Raw genomic sequence first — 25,942 nt, 5'->3', positions numbered from 1 at the left:
TGGTAAAAAAGGTTTATTAAAATTCAAATACAGTACTTCAGTGATGTAATATACACATATAATTAATATGTACAACAAACAGTTATTGTGTGAAATGCATAGCAGAGCAATGAATGAAAACATATACATGAATTTACAATAACAATAAGATGCAAAATAAACAGAATAAAGGTATATTCACATAAATTTACAATAATGGGAAACAAGTGTTTGAGTAATAACATTACTGAGGTTTTTCCTTATAGTTAAATCTTCATTTTCATTCCTTTCTTAATATCTCGTGTTGGCAGTTGGCCTGCATGCATTCGTTAAGCGATAATCTCTTTGGCACTTCATCAAAGCCTATATTGTTGAAACAAACATTACCAAATGCTAACTTGTATATATTTATTATGATACATTAATACATGTATCATAATAAATATATAATGAAAACCAAGAAAATGTTAATGTACGAATATTTCTTGTTTCAAAAGCATTAATTTTTGAAATATCATAGAAGAGGGTTTAGACATTTTTCAATTAAACATTCAATTATACATCTGCCAATTCCAGTGTTATAGTGGGGCACCAAAGTAACTATGTGAGACACACTAATTCCCTCAAAGATTTCTGATTTACAAAGTAATTTTGGCATTAACTTGTAAAGGATCAAAAAATATTATCAGAAAGATACAACTCTTAAGTAATTACAGATATTTTGGAGAAATACTTCTGAACTGTTTGAGCTGGTACTCATGAAAATCCTTGAGTAATTTTTTGAATGTAGCCAAATTATATCCCTAAGTATTCTTTTATTTCACTTTCTAATGTGTGCATAGTAGCATTAATTAAGGATTTAATAAAAACATTAAAACTAATTACAGCAAACAAGATCTGTAAAATTTCAAAATTACATATAATTAAAATCTAGTTTAATATCTGCAACACATTTTTTAAGTCATCATATTTTTATAAATTTAATTTTACAATCTACGATGAATTACAATAAAACATACTTTATGACTAAAGAACATTAACTTCCAGACTAAATATAATGTATGATTTAGTCTAAGATTAAAAACTATACTAGGAAACATTTTAGGGAAACCATTTTTAATATGTTTTAAACAATTTTACTCTCATAGATAAAGTTTCATCTATAAATTCAAAATTATTAAATATTCATCAATCTTTTGACTATCAATTTCTATTACCTGCTAGTTCTTGAGGCAGAATGTATTTCCCAAGACACAACAAATATATGAAAGCTATAAGCTGCATAATATAATCTACTACAATTATTTTGTCATGGTATTCAGAATAAAAGTCTGAAATATTGCTATGTCTTAGAAATATCAACTAAACCTATATACAAGAATTTTCCATTAAAAAATTTCTGTGCAGACTTGATAATCATTATATATACTGTTCTTTGTATAGTGTATCGAACAGTAGAACTCCATGTATACAAAAAATTTCAAGATACTTGATATTTATTCTGTTACAGAAGCAGACTGTTTATTTTCAATGTATATAATAAGCAAAGATGATACGTGACAAATTTTCAATTCTGTAATTTTTATATCTAATATACATTGCACTATTATGCTAATAAGCAATCTTCATTTTCAAATCCTTGTACAATGTACATCCAGAAAGTAAGTTTCGTTTGGTAATAAAAGTAAATTGTGTACAGCTACAGAAAAGTTATTTATTGCACAAAATTCAACAACTCTTAAACTACTTTTCCACATAACTGCCGCAGAGTTGCCAACTCTCCCGATTTAGGCGGGAGTCTCCCGATTTCCGACCGATCTCCCGCCAACCCGATTTACAATATATTTCTCTCGACTTTTTCTTATTCTTAAAATTTCTCACGATTTTTATGGAACTTGGCTTAATACTTTGTTATATGAACAAAAGTGATTTTGGACGTCTGAAAGCAATTGAATTTTCTCTAGATTATATCTAAAACAAAACCTTACGAATACATGGAACTCCTAACTTCTGCTTTGTGAGTGAGAGCATTATACGTATCCCAGAAACGTCATTCTCCAGTGGGCATCGAACTCCACTGCGTGTCAGCTGGCATATATTAGCCAATGAGGACAAGGCAAGCTGTTAGTTGGATGTTCTTTAGTTATTTCGTTCAATTTGTGCTGAGTTGTGTTTCCTTCCATTATTTCCTCAAGGAAATGTAATAAATTTGCGATGTGCACCGCCTGTCGTTGCGATTTTTCGAATTCGCAATGTGGAAGGGCGGATGTTCTCAAACATGTGCGAACACAAAAACACAAGGATAACATGAGTTGTTTAAAAAAAAAAACGAAAAATTAAATTTTTCTTCGGAAACAAAGGACCAAAAAGTTATTAATGCAGAATGCCTGTTCTCTGCCTTTTTACTGGAGCACAACCTGCCACTGAATGCATCGGATCACGCTGCAGCTTTATTTAGATATCTTCCCGATAGTGAAATTGCTAAGAAATACTCAAGTGCAAGAACCAAAACAGGTTCAATTGTTAAAGAAATGGGTTTGAAAAATAAATCTTCAGTTATTGATTGCATAAAACAGCTCCGTTCTGCCTCTCTACGGATGGAAGCAATAATACCGATTCAAAACTGTATCCAATTGTTGTTTCTTTTCTTAATCCAGATTCTTAAGAAATTGAGTGCAGTTTACTTTCTGTCCCCATTTTAGAAGGACATTTGACAGGCTTTAATATACCACAGCTAATTATTAAACTTTAAAAGAAAATTCACGCCCTCTGGATAATTGCTTAGCACTTGGTGCCGATAATGCACCAGTATTGGTAGGCTTGAAGACTGGTGTTGCAGGCATCTTAAGAAAGGAAAATTCAGATTTGCAGATTATGAGGTGCACCTGTCACCTCTTAAATTTAGCAGCTGAAAAAGGGGTAGCTTCTTTACCAATAAGTGTGGATGAACACATTGTTGATATTTATTATTATCTTGAAAGGAGTTCTAAAAGGAAGGAAAAATTGAAACAGTTCCAACAGCTGCATAACAGCAGTTTACAATTAGAAAACTTGAATGAAGTTATAAAATCAGCTAGGATTGACACCCAGTGGAGTTTAATTGGAAAACTGAAAGGTGCTAATGGAATTTTAAAATATAGTCAACTGTCTAGAATTGTGTTGGCCATCTTGACAGTTCCCTATAGTAGTGCAGAGTGTGAGAGGATTTTCAGTGTTGTTGCATAAACGAGGACTAAATTTAGATCTAATATTAGTGATGATACATTAGGAAAACTTTTCTTAGCGAAAGCAGGCCTACGTGGCAATTGCAGTGAACAAAATTAGGAAGTTTCTTTCTAATTTTCTAAACTAAAATTCCCTCCTTTTTTTTTTCCTTAAACGATGCAAGTAATAAAAAGGTTTTTTTTATGTGTAAGGTATTTTTGTGTTGCTTGCATTTAAGAATAAGTTACTATTTAAAGTTAATTCATTACTAAAAACCATATTTTTATCATTTAAAAAGTCTTTTTAACATTGTGAAAAATCTCCTGATTTTTGAGTGTCATAGGTTGGCAAGTATGCTGCCGAAATATTGCAGGCATTTGTCATAGCGTGGCACAAGTTTTTGTATACCTTCTTCATAGAAATTTGCCGCCTGTGTCTTCAACCAGTTGGAAGCAGTTTCTTTCAGCTCGTCGTCATTGTTGAAGTGTTGACCGCCAAGGAAAGACTTAAAAGCGTTATCACATTAGCTGTTTGTTGCCGAAACAAAACGTTTGCAGCAACAGTTCTGAGAAACGGCCTTTGGCGAAATAGGGTTACCATCTTCACTTGGCAAACAGGCTGAAAGCCAAACAAGAATCGGTTCTCGCTCAGATTGGCGAAAGTGACGTTTCCTTTCAAGTGACATTCGCTTCTTCGTGTTGTTTTGTATCGCTCACACGCTTTTCGTTTTAAACTTTATTGTTAGTAATGGAAGATAATAGAAAGGTGATTGCTATCAAGTTAATCACTTTGAACTCCACTCTGGCACTTCATGTAACAGATAAACATACTTCTGGTTATAGCAATCAATTACATCAGTAATAGCCAAATTCTGTATACACTAAGAATAGTTTAAAAACATGTGCTGGATAAGTCTATTTATCACACATCGCTTATGTGTATTTTCTGTTGTCTGCATTTTAATGAAAATTTGATGGCTCACTGGAAAATTTTTGACCTGGTGAAAGCATTTTCTGACTAACTTTATGGCTCATAATTACTGTTCTGTCCATTCAAATGACAAAAATCTATATGGCTGATATTTACCTCCTCACAGTCAGCAGATACTATTCAGCAAAATGAAGATCAAATAAAGCATATAAATACATGAGCAATCAAACATGTGCAAGTTGTTTTCTGTCCCATAGAACACTCGGTAATATATCTAAAACACATTAATTATGCCAACTCTAGAAATTAGGTGTTCACATCATGAGTTTGTTTTATGGTTTGGTTTATTGAGATTACAGCAAAGCACACTAGGGCTATCTGCCTAAGGGAAGGGATGCCGTCGTGGAGGACTTTCTAAGGGAAATTGGCTTGTATACACGTTACACATGGGGAAAACCACGAAAGCGTCCATGCAGCCAGCCCGTTCGCGGGATTCGAACCTCGAACCGAACTACCAGTGTTCAGCGACTTTACCGCTCGGCCGCTGGTGGACTCAGGTGGTTTTATGTGATTACCGCAAAGCCTCGAGGGATAACAACAGGAGGGATCCCTTTGTAGAAGATTTTTTAAAACTGGCTCGTATACCAGTTACAAATGGAGCAAACCAAGGAAACGTCATGTAGCCAGCCCATTCTCGGCATTCTAACCTGAGACAGAACTACCAGTGTTCAACGACGCTTCGGCCACTAGTAGGCCCGTGCAATTCATTATGTAAACAGACATGAAGGTGATAATCAGTTATGCTCTGTTTTAAGTAATCAAATGTTATAAATGCACAGCTGTTACATTTATTATTTATTAGTCATGTTTTTATTACGTAGATCATACGTATGATATAATTATGAATTAACCCAATAACAAAATGTGTACACTCTTTAGTACTCAAATACTCATCAATTATTTTTCAACTGATTATTACATACCCATAATAATTTGCAAAGAACTGATAACTATAGTTGCTGCCAATTACATAATCGTTATCTGAATTAAAAGTAACTTCAAATAAACTTCTTGGTAATGTTCTTTTTTTATTCATACATACATATACATATACACATCTAATAAGTCATATATGTACATACAGATAGAGAGATGCGATGTTTTAGAAGTTGTTAATATACATTTATTAGTATTAATGTAATGAATAAGATTTATATTAATGAATGTATATACAAATGTTTTTCATCATGCATAATAATAAATCCATAAATTTCCAGTGTTTCAATATGTAGCACTTACAATAAAAGTATAGTTTCTAATGTATTTATAATTCAAAAAGTATTTCATTAATAACATGAAAATAATGGACAAATTTAATGAGTATTCTCATTATTACATAAGCTATGCTTTTCTTTTTTATGCATCTTTTATGCTGTTTAAAATGTGTCACTGATTATGCAGTTAACAATTTAAAAGATAATTAGGAGAAAAGCCGCGCATATACAAACGGATTTAAAAAAATTATTCAACTTAAATTTAAGAAATAAAATTCTATTATATAACAGTGTTATAATACACGATCAGCCCGAAATACGACAAATTTGGCGAACTTTTGGTTACGAACAATTTGTAAACAAATCCGAACTGCAAGAACGTCGTAAAATACTGTCAACTCTGAAATTTCCACGATTATATATTTAATGAATATATACACATTTAAAAAATGACTCAGGCAGTTGTATTACAACAAAACAGCAATAATTAAATTGGCCTCTATTTCCACCGTCCATCACTTCACAGTGAGAGCCATCGCCATATTGAAAGTTACCCGTGATCCTTCAGAAGCTGACCTTTCGTCTGATTGGTTGAACGTTCGAGGAACATTTTGGGAGAAGTTTTAAAATGTTGCTCGTAGCCGGGACACGTTCCTCCTAGCTAGACGAAACATTTCTCGGAAGCCTGCCGCTTAAAGCCGTACTACTAGAATCTCGTTTCTCGGAATTGTCCCGGGTAAGCGCGCACGTCTATAGATGTGATAACAGCATAAGATGTAAGAACAGATGAAAGTCGCTAGGAGCGAGGTCAGGTCTGTACGGAGGATGGTCAAACACGTCCCAGCCAAATCCCTGTAGGAGGTTTTTTGTCACATTTGCAGTGTGTGGTCGTGCGTTGTCGTGAAGAAAAACAACACCTTTTGACAGCAATCCTCGGCGCTTATTCTGTATTGCGCGGCGCAATTTCCGAAGTGACTCGCAATAAGCATCTGCTCTGATTGTTTAACCACGCGGTAAGAAATCAATGAGTAAGATGCTTTTCCAGTCCCAGAACACTGTGCACATCATTTTTCGAGGTGTCAAGATTTGCTTCGGCTTAACCTTTGCTGGGGATGAAGTGTGCCTCCATTCCATTCATTGCCGCTTACTTTCAGGGGTGTCATAAGAAACCAAAGTTTCATCTCCTGTGACTATCTGTGTCAGAAATTCTTCGCCGCTTTCAGCATAATGGGTCAAAAACTGAAGTGCACTACCCATTCGTTTTGTTTTGTGTTGCTCAGTAAGAATCTTTGGTACCCAACGTGAGCAAAGTTTACGAAATTTCAGATTTTCGGTAACAATTTCATGCATTAGTGATCGTGAAATTTGGGGAAATTCCATAGCGAGAGCACTAATTGTAAACCTTCGGTTTTCATGGATCTTGTCATCAATCGCGTGAACCAGTTCTTCTGTAACCAAAGATGGACGCCCACTTCGTTCTTCATCGTGCACATCACTACGTCCGTCATTGAACTTTCGAACCCATCTTCTCACCATTGAATCACTCATCGCTTTTGGTCCGTAAACATCGCAAATTTGCCGATAAATTTCACTAGGTTTCACTTTCCTCGCATTCAGAAAACGAATCACAGATCTGATTTCACAAGCGGCGGGATTTTCAATCTACACTGATATTGTAAACAAGCACAACAAAGCGTACGTGACTGCAGCGATCTCCAAATGGCACGCGTTTCTTTTCCTTGATACAGAGCGTCTACTGCGCATGTGCGGAACTGCGATCGCAGAGCTGCAGCGGAGATAAATTGAAACGGAACTTACTTTCTGGACGTGCCTCGTATTATGTGTTCATGATAATGGGTGGTCTATTATTCATCTGTTTTCTTATTCGTCATGATGACTACCCTAAGAATGTTAATCAAAGCTCAAATGTATCCCTGCCCCTCATAATTTTAAAGAAAGATAAGGTAATTGCATAATAATTATACTTTTCTTATGTGTTTACAGTCAGACATAATACTCAACAACTAGTATGCATGAAAATGCCCAAGTGGGATTTGAATGGCTTCATTAATATGTATTGGAAAAGTAAATAAAAGTATTACAAAAATATTGCCTCATTTGGATGGCTTAAATAATAGTTGTGTAATAAAAGGACGTTTTAAATATGATATTAACCAATTTATTTTTTGAATTTTATCTCTTTGACCTTTAAAATGAAGAGGTAATGTTTCTGGTTGCTATTATGACCTGAAAAGCAAACAATTACACTGAATCTGAAAATGTTTCCAAATTTCACACATCTGCAAGAAACTAATAAAGTCAACAATGCCTGATTAACTGAATTTGTTGGTAGATGATGATTCAAATCTGAATATAGGAGACATGTAAATAGTATAAAAGCACACCAAATATATATCAGTGTGCGAGTCATCGTATGTGTGAATGAGTGCCTATTATGAATTAAGTACAAATCTTACTTTGAACCACTTAGTATGCTAATGCACTAATTTTTGTATTTTCTTAATTCATGTATTTAATTAGCATTATGACAAAATTAAATAATAATTGTAATTGAAACAATTGTATTTGAAATTTCACCTTTTTCATAACCACAATTGCCTAGTACATATTCATTAGCAAAGCTTACAATTAAGTGCTTCACAGTATTATTATCACTAACTTAGATATCATTACTTACATCTAACATTCCACTTCCAGAACAGAAAATTTTTCAATTGTCATTCACTGTGCCAATGCCTGAAATTAAAACCATTTTATAAAAATCTTTGAAAGGATGATTCAAGCATTGAAAAACCTTAGATTATAACTCGATCATACACACAAAATATTTTATTATTTTTATACCAATAAAATAATATGTTGTTCAGTGCTGAATGAATTATTTAACTATGGGAGATAGTCAATGGTTGTGAAATCACATCATAATAAGAAGACAATTTATAAAAAATGAAATAAGGGGTTTTATGTTTATTGTATTTAAATGTTATTACTTATAGTTAAGAATGATTATCTATAAAGAAAAGAAAAGTGTAAAGAAAGATGTGTGTATGCATCTCTGGTACACACTTTCTACAACTTATCTTTTGCTGCTATAGTCTGTATAGTCAGCTTGATAGATATAAGCAATTATGATTGACTGTCATAACTATTATCTTGCCTTCCTGCTACACGAGGAGTATATGTACATGTTTTAACTTGCATGATGGCATTTATGCTTTCCACTGCAGAAATAAGAAATTTTGTGAAGAACTAATTTGCAATAATATATAGCACACATGTAAACAATCCAAGTATACTTTATAATATTAAAGTGCAATGTTATGTAAGCATTCACAAAAAATTACATACATCAAATATATTTTATTGTTGACTTTAATATTACTTAACTAATTTAATATTATAGGATTATTAAAGATCATCATCAATTCCTACATGTTGTACAATCATCTACCGTTTAAAAATAGAACTTGTTTGCATTTGATATTTCAGTCAGCTTTTTCTATTCAATAGATATTTGATAACATAAGGAGTTAAGTACATTTGAAACAATTACATTTTATTTTTACCAATTCTTAGTTATACCACAATTCATTACATTAAGAGTTCATTACATAATTTTATATTATATTAACTTCAAACAAAGCGTTTCAGCACATTTTGAGATAAAAAAATATGGTCACTTCTAGAAAAATTAGTAAAGTAAAATGATTCTGATTCACTATCGGTAAAATGACCCAAGTACATGTATCTTCCATCAGCTTTAGCTGTAATGAAATTACGCTATAAATACTGATAGTTTTCTTCTTGAGGTTTCTTGAAAATGATGTGTTCTTTTCGAAAAAATTAGAATAGTAAGGAAACAAATCCCTTGTTAAAACTTTTTTCTTAATATTATATTATATAGAAATTTAGAAAATGTTAAAAAAGTTAATGAATTGTATTTGTGTTAAGAAAGATGATACTGTGACATATATGTGTATACTGTTACGAATTGTCAAGCAGCTTTGCAGAGGGGAAAAGAAGCGATCCAAGCGCTGCACTCCGGTTTTAATCCCTACAGCAGTGCTTAAATTGTAGCCCGGCTCCGGTGTTTCTCAATTTTTAAGATAAATTACAATTTTAGCCGGAGCGTACCGGAGCCCTAAATAAGATAAGCTCCGGTACTTCTTTTTATAGAACTGAATCACAATTTAAAGGGAGCAAAATTTAGAATTCCTAACGTTTTAGTTTAACAATAAGCAGACTTTGCAATACTCTATTTCCCTAGAAATACGAGAGAACTCTTCATCGCATGCTGAAACCTTTCCAAGTATATTTAATTTTTGTGATGATAAAGGAACTCCCCGCCCCTACGATCAGAATTTAAATTGGGTCGGAACCCACCGAATTTCGGTTTCCGTGCTTCTTAGATTTTGTAATAAATTATAATTCTAGCCGGAACGCACCGGAGTCCTGAATAAGAAGGCTGCGGCACTTCTTTTATGTAGTTAAATAACAATTTCAGTAGAAATTTTATCTCGAAAGTTTTATTTTAACAATAAAATTATATTAAAAATCACGTATTAAATTTCAGTTTATCTCTTTACATTTTATTTAATTTTAAGTAATTAATAACTTCAATCTTTAATTTCTTCTCTACATATAATAAAACAAAGAGTCTCTGTGTGTGTGTCTTTCGTTCGCGCTGCGCGTAAGCTAAAAGACCCACGGCTACAAAATTTGGTACATGGGTGCATCTAGACAAGAGCCAGTGCACCTCGAAGCAATTTTTTGAAAATTCGAATTAGAAGTTTTTTTATTTTATGTTTTGTGATGAAATTGCGTCATTTTGAGACATAATGGGCTATAGGAAAGCGAGATTTTACTCTACGCACTCCATTTTCACATCGTCATGAAATGTAGGCACTTAGCTCTTTTACGAACTTAAAATAAATTTCGTGTTTCAATAAATCGATTAAATACGAATTTATTTAACAAAGTGGGGTTAACACCTTTTCAACGGGATTTTTTCTAAAAATGTTTATGTTTAAAAATGTATAGTTTATTTTTCTTCGATTTTTGGACACGTTAAACTTTCATCCTTGCGACTGCTTACTGCTTATACAAAAAGAATTTTGGAAAAATGATAATATTTTGTATTTTTAAAAATTTCTTTAAATGAAGCTTCCGAGTACACTTCTCACATCTCACATCTTTACAAATGTGATTTTGGCAACAATTTTCCTTTCTTATTGTTGTTGATAGATTTTTGATGAAATCGCATCATTTTTAATAGTTTCATTCTTTTAGAAATATGGGTTTGGTAACAATTTTTCATCGTATTTCTTATGTCACTGTTTTTAAGAGATTGGCATATTTCATTGCTATTTTTTTATATATATAATACATTTTTATTGATGTTTTCTGCAGATTTTTATTGATGTTTTATTGAAGTTGTTCTGCAGAGTAAAATTCTTGTGCGGAATTTTACGTTTCTTGAGTTGTTTTCATGTTATTTTTTGCTTATTTCACTGTTTGTAAGATATTGAAGTTTTGTACGATTTTTTTCTTCAACGGAAAGTTGGTTAATTTTTTATTAGGATAATTAATATTTGTATTAAGGGATATAGCTTATTTCATCATCATTTTTTTCTCTTGAAAACATAAGATAAAATATCATTAATTATGATTTGCTTTTGAAAATTTTTTGTTTTTTTGTATTCTTTTATGTTATTTATTGCTCATTTCACTGTTTTTAGGTAAAAAGTTTTGAGTGATTTTTTTAGGAAACAAAGTTCTTAACCTCCTTTATACCATTTGAGTTCTTAAGATTTTGCAAAGGGAAGTTGGTTAATTTATTTATTAGGATAATTAATATTTGTATTAAGGGATATTGCTTATTTCATTGTAATTTTGTTATACGTAATAACTTTTTTTTTATGAAGTTGTTCTGCAGAGTAAAATTCTATGCAGTTTTTAAATTTAACGTTTGGTGTTCCCTTCAGCCATTTTTCCGGTACATTTCAAAGCCAGACGAAGGCTGGCAGCGAAGCTGTTAGTTATTTCAATAAATAACAATTAATTATCTAATAATTATCAATTAAATTATAATTAATTAATTATATAATAATTGTTGATTAAATAACAATTTCTAAACATTAATTAATTTGATAATAATTAACTATTTAATTTTAAAATTATTAAGGAGATTAATAGTCATTTTATTTATTTATTTACTGTTGTTCCTCTTTGCTGACGGTCTTCCATAGGGCTCCGGCACTTCTAATCTTAGAAATTAAGCCCTGCTTTACAGACATCAGATTCCTACAAAATCCCTCACTTTGGGAAGAATCATGTCTCCAAAACGTCAAGAAGAAAATAGTACAAAGATTTTCACCTTTTCCTTCAGTAGTTCAAAAAAGATTCACGCGTCATCTCCCTAATGGCCAAGTTGAGCATGAAAGGCAACAAACCCTTTTCCCGCATAAATTCACCCTACCGCAAGACAGGGAACGTGAGTCACCTGGTCATAGGCGCTACAAGAAATGACGATTTCAACCACCCAGAAAATTTAGCCAGAAGTAAAGAATTTAAACAATTAGATGAGCAAAACTCCTAACATGGAAAAGCACCATGAAAGATACTACTATTTTATATACATTTTTATATACATTACACACATGCATATTTATGTATTATTATTTAGATTGCTGTTATTCATTTCCATCATGACTTTTCTTTCAAGAAATTTAGGATCATTAAGTAACTAAATTTTGTGTAATCTTGTTCCTTTGAAGTTCTTTAGGCAGTTTTACGTTTTTAAATCTAAGATGTACAAAATTTGTTTATTTTTTATTTTATTTATTTATTTTTTTTACAGTTTATCATTCAAGGGAAAATTCTGCCTGATTCATACAAAGATTTTTAGTTTAGGTCAAGTTAATTAGGTTTAATTAGGTCAGTGAATTTAGGTCAGGTTTATACACTTTTTGGTTACTTAAAAATATCTACATATTTTTAAACAGATCTCAGAATAGAAATTCGATTATTTATAGTTTTCATGAGCAGCAATATCTTGCAGCACAATCTGAAGATATATTCCAATAATTTATGTATAATTTGAAGGCCTAGTAGCAGGCTAAAAAATATATCATTTAATTATGAATTCCTAAATTGAAATGCAAGTTTTACATGTAAGGCAACTTTAATAATTCTGTTGCGGGTTGTTTGCTTGACTGCTAGAGACTCTGAAACACAAAATGGTCTGGATGACGCAAGGAGGTTTCCTTGGGATGACGCTCCACCCCACATTCACAGTTACCATTCTCTCTCAAGCCAAAGCGGCAGAGGTATGAAGAGAAGGGACCATGACCAGTGAGGAAATAAGTTATGTAATTGCTATTAGTTTGGATTGTTGTTTAAATTGTGGATTGTTGTTAGTGGTTAGAGGAGGTAAACCGCTAAGTTGGCTTCCGACCCAGGTATAGATATATCCATGCAGAATTGGTTACCAACTCGACGGGAGTCAACTACTAGCTACCAGGCCACAGCCTCTTCTGAGCGGACGACATTTATAAAATGCAAAAAAGAGATATACATGTGCATACAAGGCACTTGAAGAAGAGTACAACAATGTACCAAGAAATATATACATCTGCATACAAGGCACTTGAAGAAGAGTACAATCAAAATATATGTATATGTTACCGTGAAAGACCGAAATTGGAGAATGTGGACTTTCACCGGAGAATGTCAACATTCACCAAATACGTCGGTGAAAGATCGAATATTGCATTACATTCTTTTACACTCGGACCCTCACCGGTGTATGTCGACAATCGCAGATATGCTTCGGTGTAGGTCGAAAAGAGAGGTCATAAAGCGTTATAATAGTTTAAGTTGTTCCAATAAATAAAATTTGAATCACATAATTTAGTAAGTTTTTTATTACTATTATTTTATTTTCTCATTTAGAACGTACTGTGTAATTAAGTAAGTTTTTAACATCTACTATTTTCTTTTTCATTTTGAATGTACTGTGTGTTTTAAGTTCTTATATTCTTAAGTTCTTATTTTAAGTCTCAAGTGCGTTTTTTCGTAACTGAATTTCGGAGAAGAAAATATAATATTCTTATATGTTCAACATTCGCCATTAGTACATGGTGAATGTCAACATTTACCGGTGTAAGTCAGAAATAAGAGTATTTGGAAAACCCACACAGCACAAAAACATCCTTGGGATATCCCAAGGATGTTGCTCGCGGGATATGCGCACATCCTCAGGACATCCCGGAATATCCCGTGAACCTCCTAAACACCTCCTCCCGAGTGCTTAATGTCACATCCCGGGATATCCTCAGGACATCCTAACCAAGTCCCATTGACAGCGTGCGGGATGTTATCAGGATATGAACTCCTACTTACTACATCCTCAGGACATCCCACAAACCTCCTAAGCACATCCCATTATATCCTAAAAACATCCTATCTTATATCCCATCGACAGCATATGGGATGTTATTAGGATTTAAAGTCCTACTTACTACATCCTCAGGACATCCCGTAATATCCCAATTTCCTCCTAAACTCATCCTCCTGAGCGCTTAATGTCACATCCCAGTATATCCTTAGGACATCCTATCTACGTCCCACCAACAGCGTATGGGATGTTATCAGGATTTGAAACAATAGTTACAATAAGTAAGGCTTGACAGGAAAGATAGTTTAAACTTAAAATAAATGTTAGTTAAAATAAATATAAACCCTACATTTGCCGCTGCCAGAATTTGGAAAACTTGGAAGCAGGTCCTACAAACGACCTGTTGTAAGTTTATCTAATTCTGAACTAACTGGCGAAAGCCTCGTTTACACAAAAATAATCTTATGTAACAATTAAAATTCTGTTACTCTTTACAAAGGTTTCTTCTTACAGCAACTTTTCCTGGACTTCATCAATCAATCTTGGTCTTTCCTTCCAGCATCTGGAAGGAATAAGTATCAGTATCTTTCTACATACATTATAATTTACACTTTCTTGACACAATAAATTTTTGTTTTTAACGTTTCGTTTTTCTTAGTTATTGCTTACTTCACATTCATTCAATTTTTCAAGCATTAATTTAACTTTACCCTGGCTCTCCACCGTGTGTGGTGTCAAACGGGAATATTCGTGTTTTAGTCTTACAACACTTCCCCTAACCACCATGATTTGTTTGAATTCAACAACCAAAATAGACACACCTTACTCGACATTCTACAACTCAATGAGCTACTTTAATATTCTTAAAAATTCAAATGTAGGTGGAGAACCCTACAAAACACATTCATTCTAACTTCCCCCTCATTCATCTTTTAAACATGCAGGCTTTCGCTCTAAAGCATGACTTTACAGTTTAATACTTAAATTTTGACTTCATTGCTTTTAAGCATTCACTTTTAGCATCTAAAATTTTATGCTTCTAGACTAAATTCTACTTTTACATAACATGCAAGTATTTACATACATTTACAAAAGTTTAATACATATGCTTTTTACAATTTACCATAAAATGAATAAGAGAAAATAAATTTTTACTTTACTCATCCTTCGCCAAGCTGTCGGCACTGAAACTAAAATTCTTATTAGTACATACAAGAATACGAAGTTATTTTTATCTCCGGCCAAGTTTTGGCTTTAACATAACAGAATTAGTCTTTCGACCAACAGAAAATGCTTGTTTTTAGCTTTTACACTTAAAGAAAATAATACTTTTGCCTTAGCTAAATAAAGTAAAACAAAACTAAGTCTCAACCGAGACATATTGACTTTCGTCAAAACATAGAACTTCGTACTTATGCATAACATTTCGGAACAAAAGAGAAAAATATTTATAGAAGGTTTTAACTTATCTTTGAGTTTTCGATGCTTGAAACTCCGTCATCCGTTTTTGACAAAATTGATCCCAAGTTAGAGGTGTCATGGATGTCAATCTTCTCCTTGTTGATCTCCAATTGTCGTCCCCGTTGATCTTTCTTTTGCGTCCTCTACATGCTGGCCTCTTGACGGAGTAATCGTCTGGTTGTTGGCTTTTGCGTTTCTGCCTGGGACGGCTGGTCTGGAGTCCTTGAATTTCTTCTGTTCCTCGTACTTCTGTGCTTCCTGTTGGCGTTTCAGTTTCCGGAACGGCGGCCTTGCTGGCACCTGACTCTGTGGCCGTGTGCGCGTTCTTCTTGATGTGTAATTCCTCCTGCCATCCTTTGTAGGTGGTGTTTTTCTTTTTACCACAGTTTCTTTACCCGGTTCATCTGTACTTTTGTTTTCCTTAAACGCCGGAGTTTGATAATCATTTTTTCTTTTTGATACCGACGTCCGGGTTGTAGAAGTGCTAGGTCTCTCTTCAGTTCTCCGTTTCTTGGGTGGTGAATAGTTGTTGCAGTCTCTGGCCCTTCTACTTCGTTTAGACTTGAGTCCTGCAAGAAACTTTTAAGGATTTCAAAATCATTGGGATTATAGTATTTTTTCACCTGGTCGGGACTTGCTTTACAGATTTCCCCTCTCTCGTTTTTAAGATATAAAACTACTCCTTTGATTTCCTGAATTACATAGGGGCCTTCAAACTTTGGAGCTAGCTTTGCCATAAAATTGTCTGGGGCACTTGATAAAGAAAATTTCCGTTTCAATACTTTATCACCAACTTTAAAATCTGCTTCACGGCGTTTTCTATCATAATATAACTTCTGTCTATTTCTTGCCGTATCCGAGGTTTTAAGTGCCTGATCAATTAGTTTTTGCACGTCCTTTTGTTTGAATTCCTGCTCTCTTTGTTGCACAAAGAATAATTTATCTAAAGGCGTAATTAACTTTCTGCCTAAAAATAATTCTGCTGGAGTTTTTCCCGTAGTATCATGATGTGCCGTTCTTAAAGCATAAGCTAATTCATTTATGTAGCCATCCCAGCGCTTGTGATGTGTGCTAACGTAACTGCGAATTATTTTTACAATGTTTTTATTAACTCTTTCTGCTATGTTAGCCTGTGGTCTATACGGAACCATTTTGATATGGCGTATATCAAGTCCATTGCATATGTTTTCAAATATTTGACTAATGAATTGTTTTCCGTTATCGCTAATGACTTTTATCGGTGCACTGTATTTTAAAATGTATCTGTGTAAGAATGCATCTGCGACTGTTTTGGCTGACGCGCATTTAAGTGGAACAATTTCTATCCATTTTGAAAAATGATCTACTATTACTAAAAGAAAACGATTTTTATTTAACTCGCTCTGGGGGAAGGGACCAAGGAGATCTATGCCTAAAATTTCATTCGGAAATGTAGCGCGAATGCTATTTAAGTACTCGGCCGGGCTGTAATTAATATCATTTATTAACTGACATTGATTGCAGGACCTGACATACGCCGTTACTATTTTGTATAATTGCGGGAAATATACCGCCTCGCGTACCCTTTTTAAAGTCTTTCTGACCCCGAGGTGGCCCGCTGTTTTTTTTTCGTGCAACTCCCTCAAAATGCTTAATCGAAGCGAGGCTGGGATGACTGGCTTATACTCAAGATTTTCGTTCGTTGTTTTCGTATAGAATAATAAATTATCTATTATTTCATAGTTTTTTGCTCTATTTCTTATCGCATCGATATCTGTATGCTCAAAGCCTTCGGGGTCTTTCAAATAAGCATAGATATTTCCAAATTCAGGATCAGCTTTCAGTTCAGTAATAACCGTATCTCTAGAATCTAAAATTTTTGAAGTCAACACAGCGCATTTAAGTTCATTACCTTCCTCGTCCAGTTTTATACGAGAAAGTGCGTCAGCTACATTGTTTTCCTTACCCGGTTTATATTTTATTGTGATATTATATTCTTGGAGTTTTAAAGCCCATCTTATTAACCTGGGCGTTAGGTTTTTTCCCGAGTAAAGTCTACCAACAGCCGCATGATCCGAAAAGACAGTTACTGGCGATTTGCCGAAATAAACTCGAAATTTGTGTACAGCCATTAATACGGCTAAGGTTTCTCTTTCTGTAGCTGTATAATTCCTTTGTGTTTGATTCAATGTTTTACTAAAAAATGCTAGTGGATGGTTATTTTGCATAAGAACCGCAACCACCGCATAGTCTGATGCATCTGCCGCAATTTCCAGGTTTTCGTCCCCCTCAGGGAATTTTAAAACAGGGGCATTAATAAGCGCTTCTTTTAATCTTTCAAAAGCCGTGTTAGCTTCCGCTGTCCACGTAAATTTACTCTTTTTTCTTTTGATTACTAAGAGTGGTTCAACAATATTAGCGAAATCTTTTATGAAAGATCGATAGTAAGAACATAGTCCAAGGAAAGACGAAAGTTTCTTGGCGGTGTTGGGCGGTGGGAAATTCTTAATAGCTTTTATTTTTGAATCTTGCGTTTCTATACCCTTTTGCGAAATTTTACAACCGAGATATTTAAGTTCTTTAGTTGCGAACTTGCATTTTGAGGCGTTAATTGTAAGACCGGCCTCTTTTAATAATTTAAAAACTTGTTCGAGATCACTAATGTGTTGTTCCAACGTACTACTCGCTATAATTATATCATCTAGATAAATTAAAGTTGATTTTCCTAGGACAGGCTTTAGAACAATGTCCATAGCTCTCTGGAATGTTGACGGGGCCCCACACAACCCAAAAGGCATGCGTAAAAATGCATAAGTGCCCGATTTTGTTATAAACGCGGTTTTATGTATATCTTCGGGTCTCATAGCTATTTGATAGTAGCCAGACGTTAAGTCCAAAGTAGACATATATCTCGTCGATTTGATCTGTCTAATGATCTCGTCTATAACCGGCAAAGGGTAAACTGGGAATTTAGTTATGCAATTTAGTTTTCTATAATCGATAGCAAACCTCCAAGCCCTTTTATCCGAAGGAGGAAACTCGTTCTTTTTCCTACATAGTACGACTGGACTCGCATATTCACTATTTATGGGCGTTATTATTTTATTCTTTAACATCTCCTGAATATGTTCTTCGATGATTACGTCTTTTTGTTTGTCATAGCGGTAAGGTTTAGTCCTACAAGGTTTTTCGGCATTTAATTGAATCTTGTGAGTTACAATCTGACAGTTTCCCGGCTTTTCTGAAAACAAATGAGAAAAATTACTCACCACTTGCTGTATTGCTTTACTTTCCTGGTCATTCAAATGGCTAAGGTCCAATTCAGGTGTCTCCACCGGTTCCACCACCCTCTGGTCCATCTCCAGCACCACGGAACTATCTTGAAAATTTAATTTGGCCCTCGCGGCCCTTAAAAAGTCCATACCTAAAATAAGAGAGTGTTGGAGGTGTTTCACCACAAAAATTAATACTTTGAGATTTTCCTCTTTTACCTGTATGTTTAATGCTACTTTCCCGATGCAGTGACATGTTTTTCCTTGCGCCGCTATAATTTCCGTATTTCTGGTTTTAAAGAGTCGTATCCCATAAAAATTCTTTTTGAAGAACTTTTCACTCATGAAATTGCCTTCTGCCCCTGTATCGATGAGGGCTTCTACTGGTACATCGCCAACCATGACTTGTATAATTGGTAGCTGTGAGTTTTTTACGATGACTGTATTTAGATGTCTATTTGAGGGTTTTTCTAAAACTTCCGGGGTCTGAACCCTCCCTTTCACAGGCCCCTCTAGTCGTTTAAAGCTTTCCTTTCAATCTGTGTCTTCTGGGTACGCGGATGCTTATTTTCAAATTTTCTTTTTGGGCCTTGCCCTTCAAGTTTCGATGCGTTAGCTTGATATTTCTTTCCCCCATATGAGCGATTTCCATTTCTTGTTTCCTCCTTCCTTCTGGTACTTTGAGAATATGTTTCCCCTCTCGCTCTTTCCGCGATTCTGCGATTTTGAAACTTCACCGCCAATTCGAAAAGTTCCTGCAATGTGGTTGGGTTTCTAATTTCAAAGTAGTCTTGAACAGCGGGTAACAATCTTGGTAATATTATTTCAATTATCTCCGCATCGGGTTTCTTCCCATACAACATATCCGTTAGCTTGATTTTTCGTAAAATAAAGTCCGTCAATTGTGCTGTATCCCGTTGATAGAAACTATATAGCTCGGCTTCCAGCCGTGCGCGATCTTTCACTATGGGGAAGGCCTTTACTAACGATTTTTTGAAATTTTCAAAAGTATACGTCGGGCTTCCAAATTCACCTAGAAGAAATTTGCCTATATTTTTCCACCATAGCGCGGCCTGTCCTCTTAGTGCTGATGTGGCGATAGCAACTTTTTGTCTTTCGGGCACAGGATAGAGCTGAAAGTGGTTTTCTATACCTTCTAAAAATACGGACACCGAATTTTTTCCGTCGAAATAGACGTTTGGCTTGATTGATGCTCTCAAAGTCTGGACCAGGTATCCAAATCCTTCTAACTGCGTTGTCATTTCTTGGTGTTGTCCAGCGGCTTCCATCCAGTTTTCGGCCATTTCAGTTCTATAAGTGTTCGGGCGCCAATATAACGTTGCGTGCCTCTAACTAGCACGCAACCAAGAGGTGACTGTGATAGCTTGTATAAACGACAGAGTCTTATAAAGGGTTTAAGTCCCTTTTTATTCAACGTACTAATTTACAATTGCGTTCTCTTGACGCTTACAAACGGTGCCAACTCGGCAGTCAAAATAAAAATAAAAACCTGAAAAGAAATTAAAGACAATATTCTAACTACGAGGCTCTCTCAAATAACTAACTCACCGCGTTTTACAATACGGCTGCTAATTCAGCAGACTTGAAGCTCACTGGAACAATTGCAACTACTTCCCGCCAAGCACATAGGCCGCAACGCGGGGTTTTTCAAATCTCTATAACTACCTCCGCGCTCGCTAAGTAAGAATAACTCTCTCTCACCGAACTTGTTTCCTTCTATTTAAATCATACTACTTCCGCTGATAATTTGAATGCTTGCGCGTTCTACTCAAATTTACATATTCTGGCATTGGCAGTTCCAGGGGAAAGTAAGGATTGACAGGAAAGATAGTTTAAACTTAAAATAAATGTTAGGTAAAATAAATATAAACCCTACACAACACATAAGTAATTGTTAGCTACATGCAGAAAATAAAATCTGATCAGGGGCGTAGCTAGAGGGGGGGCAAGGGGGGCATCTGTCCCCGGGTGCAGAATCCAAGGGGTGCCAAACTGATGTTAGAACATTTTAGAATTAAATGTTTTCCATTCTTGGCAAGCAGTAGGGGGCACGAAATCTTCAATTGTCCCTGAGTGCTGAAAACCCTAGCTATGACTCTGAATCTGATCATGTTAATGCAATTTTAAACTTTTGAATTTAACTGCAGAAATTTACCAAAGAAGTACTTGTAACAGTAGTAAATGAAGATGTGGCTAATCTTTACTGTATGGTACACCTTGGTTTCTATCTGAAAAAAAAATCGCAAAGTTGTATTGGTTGTTTGTGAAATGTGGAAGCCCATTGCATCAAATAAGTTTTTCGGTAACCCTAATGTTGATAATGTTGGCAAAAGTAACCTTTGGGAAAAAAAAAAACTTTTTTTTGGTCAATAAAAAGGAGTTATTTCTGCAAATATTGCCAACGTGCAGTGATAAATTTAGTTTTGGGCTACTTTTTTTAATAGTAAACCTTTTGTACGGTCCCAGGTTTTTGGTTCTTACCATCCTTTTCAATTGCTGTGTTTGGTTGCAAGGAAGTGGTATGGTCTTGTATTTTGAACATGCTATTATTTTGGTGTGGGTACCATCGTTTGAGTATGTCTGAGGTGACTAAGAGACGAAAAATTTAATTGAATTGCTTACCTGGAGGATGGTGGTGGGAAGCCTAAACATATGCATGTAAAAAAAAAGGTATGTTAAAAAAATGACGTTTCATTTATTTTTTTGTCTCTGTGTGTTAATTTTTGTTAGAAGATTTGTTGTTTAATGTTTTTATGTTAGGAAATATGTATTTTTGGTAACTTATTCCTCTCTGTTTGTGTATTTTTGGTAGTCTGTGTGTTAAGACAGTGGCAAATTTTTTCTGGTAACTATGATATTTTTAACTTTCTGATTTTCTTAAAGTGAAAATAGATCAATGTGCACATGGACAAAGTTAAGGCAGTGCACAATGCCCAGTTTGTGCAGTTCTCTGTTTTAATAGGTCGATGTGTACATAGACACAGAGTTTGTGTATGTCTTTGACTTCTTATTTTGGTTTTGTGCAGCCGACCTTGAAATTGGTGCCGATCCTCTCAGGTGACGATCTTGATATAAAAAAAAGAAACGATTCGCCAAGGGTTACAGTAGAGTAAATTTTTACCAAAGATGTTCTACCATAATCACCATTTCAGTGGTTTAAACACTAGTGGAGCAGTATGCAGAGATGAAGATTTGAGTTTTGTTTACACAGCATGATGGTTTAGGCACTCCAGCCATTACAGTGAACAAAATTATAATAAACATAGCCACAATAATTGTCTATAAATATTGATGTATAACACTGCATTAACTAATATATTTCTTATGCTAGTATATACAGAATCCTTAATCGAAGGGAAAATCAGAAGACTGTGCATGCATTTTCCTTTAACTGAAACATGGATTTGACCATACAAATCTCAGTCTTACGGGACATGCCACACTATGCAGATAGACAGTAAAAAGTGCTTGTGTTGTTTTTATTTGTTAGAGGTATGAAGTAAATATACTTCTAGATTTTAATTTTTTCTTTTCTTGTTTTACATTTGGATTACCTATCAAAAAGTAAGGAATTTTGATATTATTACAATATCGGAGTTAAAATAACAATTATTGGACATGTTGAAGTAATGAAAATTTTAAATTAGGTTAAAAAGTAACCCTTAATGTGGCATATTTTTGAATTAAACTCTATCGACATTAAAAACAACAAAACGTCCCTCTTTATTAAGGACTTTAATTAACTAATTTTAAATACGGAGCTATGAATGAATTTTTTCCCTTGCATGTTATAATAACTGAAACAAAATTACTCCGATACAGTCAAAATTTCTAAATGCAAGTACATAAAATTTACTTTAGCAATTTAAAGAGATGAGACACACTGAACACATGAATAAATTTCTATCAAAGAATAATTTATTAAATTTGGCCTGTTCCATAGTAAACTTTAACCATTAGATTACATTATTACATCATGTTATCAGTTTGAAAAGCAAGTCATATGCCAGATCTTGGATGTAAAAGAAATGCACAAAATAATATACAGATTATTGAAAAATGATGTATACCAATGTTTATAGATATGATTAAATGTAACAGAAAATTTACCGTCACAACCACATTTTTAAGTGAAATGTATTATTTTAACATTTTACAATATTTAAGGTATGGCATTAAATGCAACATTATGTGCCTGGATATAAGTTAGTAAATTAAAAAAAAATAATAATAATAATAATCAAAGAATGAATGTCATGAAAAATTTCAAAAACAAGCAGAATTTAATTTAGAAGACCTTTAGACACTTATGATAAATAAATTTGAGAATTCTTCACCCAAAATTAAATTATAATTAACTAAAACCAGTTTGACTGACCTTCAACAAAATCCTTCAGCTGCAATTTTTTCTAGCTTGAAAACCAAATTCTTCTCCACATGGTAATAACATCTTAACCAGTTGAAATTCCTGCAGAAAGTTTTATAACATAGTAATAGAATTAATAGAGTAGAAAAATTAACACAAAAGTATAGAACATCATTTAAACTTAACATTATTACAAATTTTAGTGCTTTCTGACTATCTGCAAAGCTGTGAAAATTGGCAAAATGGTTAGTTTATGGTTCATATCTACTGCTCTGTTCACAAGTAGTAATTCAAATAAGCACTTTATAAGAAACAAGAAATTTTAGGATGCACACACACAAAAATATATACATTGGGTCAATATTCGCATATTTTTCATCCAATGAATACTATTCAGAAATAAAGATTAAATATAAAGCATGTAAATACATGCGTGTGGTATGCATATTCATAGTTTGCTATTATCGTGTGTATACTCTTGCTGTTTTAGCATAAGTTGAAGCTGTGAGGGCAGATGATAAGAAAGTATCAGAATTTTTCATGTATAAGAAAAGATTGCCCTGACAATAGTATCTCAATTGTTTAGCACTGACATTTACATAGCGCATTAGAAATATATAGTAATATATATATAATAAAAAGATAATTGCATATTACTGATTCATTTTTTAAATGCCAAACTTTAACAATTCTTTCACATATAATTAAACAGAATTCTTTCACATGAACATCTAAAATCCATTCTTAACTAAAGAATAAATAATAAAACCATGTAAATTTCTTATCAAGCCCATCATTTCCAAAACGTCTACTTCTGAAAGTTCCCAGCATTTCTCAATATATTATTAAATTACTAAACTAAGCATCAATGATCGTCATGTTTGCTAATGTGGCAATATCTTTCACACTTCTTTGTTACCACAAGTAACAAGTAGGCTTCAATAAATCTTTAACTGTTACATGCTACTTTTGTCTAAAATTTGTACAAATAATAAAATTAAATGAGCTCTTTATAATGTGCTCAAAGAAATAATTTTGTATGAAAATTTGTATGTTATATATTGGCCTGATTAATGATTCAGGAAATAATTCGGGTTTTCAAAGTGCTTCCAATAATTCAAATTTCAGCTTGTGTCAAAATAAAATCTATAACACAAAGATAAGCAAATTTCCTTATGAACAATGCATTTTAACATTATTCAATCACTGGCAATCACACAGTACTGATTGCTTCAATAAACATTACTGTAACTGTGTTATTTAAAAGACTGTAATGTTTTAATTATTTCCTTAATTAAAACATTACAGTCTTTTCCTCCTTCTAACACCAAAAGAAAACCCAGATAAGAAATATAAAAATATCAGTAAAAGTAAATTATATTATTGAATGACACTTTACATTAATTACACTTATGCATATATTATATTATAAATTATTTCAAAATCACAGAAGAGAAGGGGGAGAAACTTTAATATTGACATTTCTAAAATTATATAAACATTAACCTAATCATTTAGTACAGTTTGTTATTTCAGGCAAAAAGAATTCACTTTTCTGGATAGCATTTATATTTCCATCTCACTTTCAATGAAACATTAAGAGAAATGCATATAATTTAAACACCAGTTTATTTTATTTATCAGACAGATTATGTCAACTTGAAAAATACCTATCAGTAAAATTCGGTAGTAATAATTCTGAATGTTAGGCAACTTGCAAGATTCAACAAAAATTATCAATACTTTTATTATAATGACAACACTACAGTAACATGAACATAAAATTAAACTGCATATAACTATAAAATAAGCCAGCATATAATAATGGTGCATTGGTTTCTAAAACAATGGGCTCGATGAAAAAATACATGTATTATGATAGCTATTCATATTTTTCAGCTTTTCTAATATTCTCATGTTCACTTTACATAACTAAAGTATCTAAAACACAATAAAAATGCAAACAATATTTATGAGAAAATGTTAAAAGCAATCATAAGCATTTGATTGAATGACCATATTTTGTCTTCCTGCATGTCGAATCTTAAAATGATATGCAGTTTGAAAAATGCTTAATCCTTTTATAAAATATTCAAAAAAGATTAAAAAAAGGTACTGTTCTGTTATCAGGATCGGGTTCAGAATTGTATTTATGTATGCTTGTATATTTGTATGTCTACATATACACATCTATGCACATACTTACGAACACAGGTTCATACATTTCCGATTCTGGTCCCAATAACAGAACAGTATCCCCCAAAAAACTTGAATTACAAACTAGATTAAGATAATGTTTCAACCATACATATTTTGGACAAAACAATGCAAACTCTTATTTTTATACAATTGTTCAAACTATTTAACATAAATTTATTCCTGCAATAAAATAATAAGCAATCTGATCACACATATTATTTTGAAACTGAATGCATAAACTAGAGTAAAAAAAATTCAGTCATAAACATTTGGATAGCAGGGCAAATTAGATATTTGAAAAGACAGCCAGCCATTGAGATACACGTAATTCACGACAGAATGGTAACAATTCATAAAGCTGTGAAACATTTAACTGTCAAAATGACATTAATAACATAAATTCGAAAAGCAAAAAAAGTAAACATACAAGTATTGCAACTGAACTTACCTTTCATGCAACAAAAAATATTCATACAAGTTAACCTCATGGCGCAGCCATTTTGGATTTCGTTTCAAATCAGACAAATGTTTACGGATTCGCGGAAGAATACGAGGAACTAGTAGTTTGCCGGATACAATGTGCAATGACGCGAAAGAATATAGTTCTGTAGAACTTCCTACATTATTCCGTAATAAACAGTACTATTTCCTAATTTTTTCTTTATCTAATTAATTAATTAATAGGGAAATAGTTAAATAATGCCGAATTCATTTTTAATGAAATGTAAAATTTTGCATGTATGGGACGACCACCTTCCGTCCAATATTTCTGAGAATATAAACAAATTTTGGAATCTGAGAGTATCAGTAAATAAATATATAGAATATCGCCTCTCAA

The 25,942-nt window shown here is 33.4% G+C and overlaps 1 long non-coding RNA gene across 1 annotated transcript; it reads right to left on the bottom strand.

The window, feature by feature from the left end:
* On the bottom strand, window positions 1–25,641 carry LOC146993361 (uncharacterized). Its single transcript, XR_015038508.1, has 4 exons — window positions 25,553–25,641; window positions 22,918–23,007; window positions 8,086–8,144; window positions 1–342 (listed from the first exon to the last, which is right to left on the bottom strand). It is a non-coding gene; the product is annotated as an uncharacterized LOC146993361 (long non-coding RNA).
* Between the last annotated feature and the right edge of the window lie 301 nt (window positions 25,642–25,942).

The sequence above is a fragment of the Stegodyphus dumicola genome, chromosome X1 (assembly GCF_044657685.1).
Source record: "Stegodyphus dumicola isolate Sdum_Otavi_A_Nest chromosome X1, ASM4465768v1".
Classification (NCBI taxonomy): Eukaryota; Metazoa; Arthropoda; class Arachnida; order Araneae; family Eresidae; genus Stegodyphus; species Stegodyphus dumicola.
Note: the sequence above shows the minus strand (reverse complement) of the source record. Positions and strands in the feature narration are given on the sequence as shown.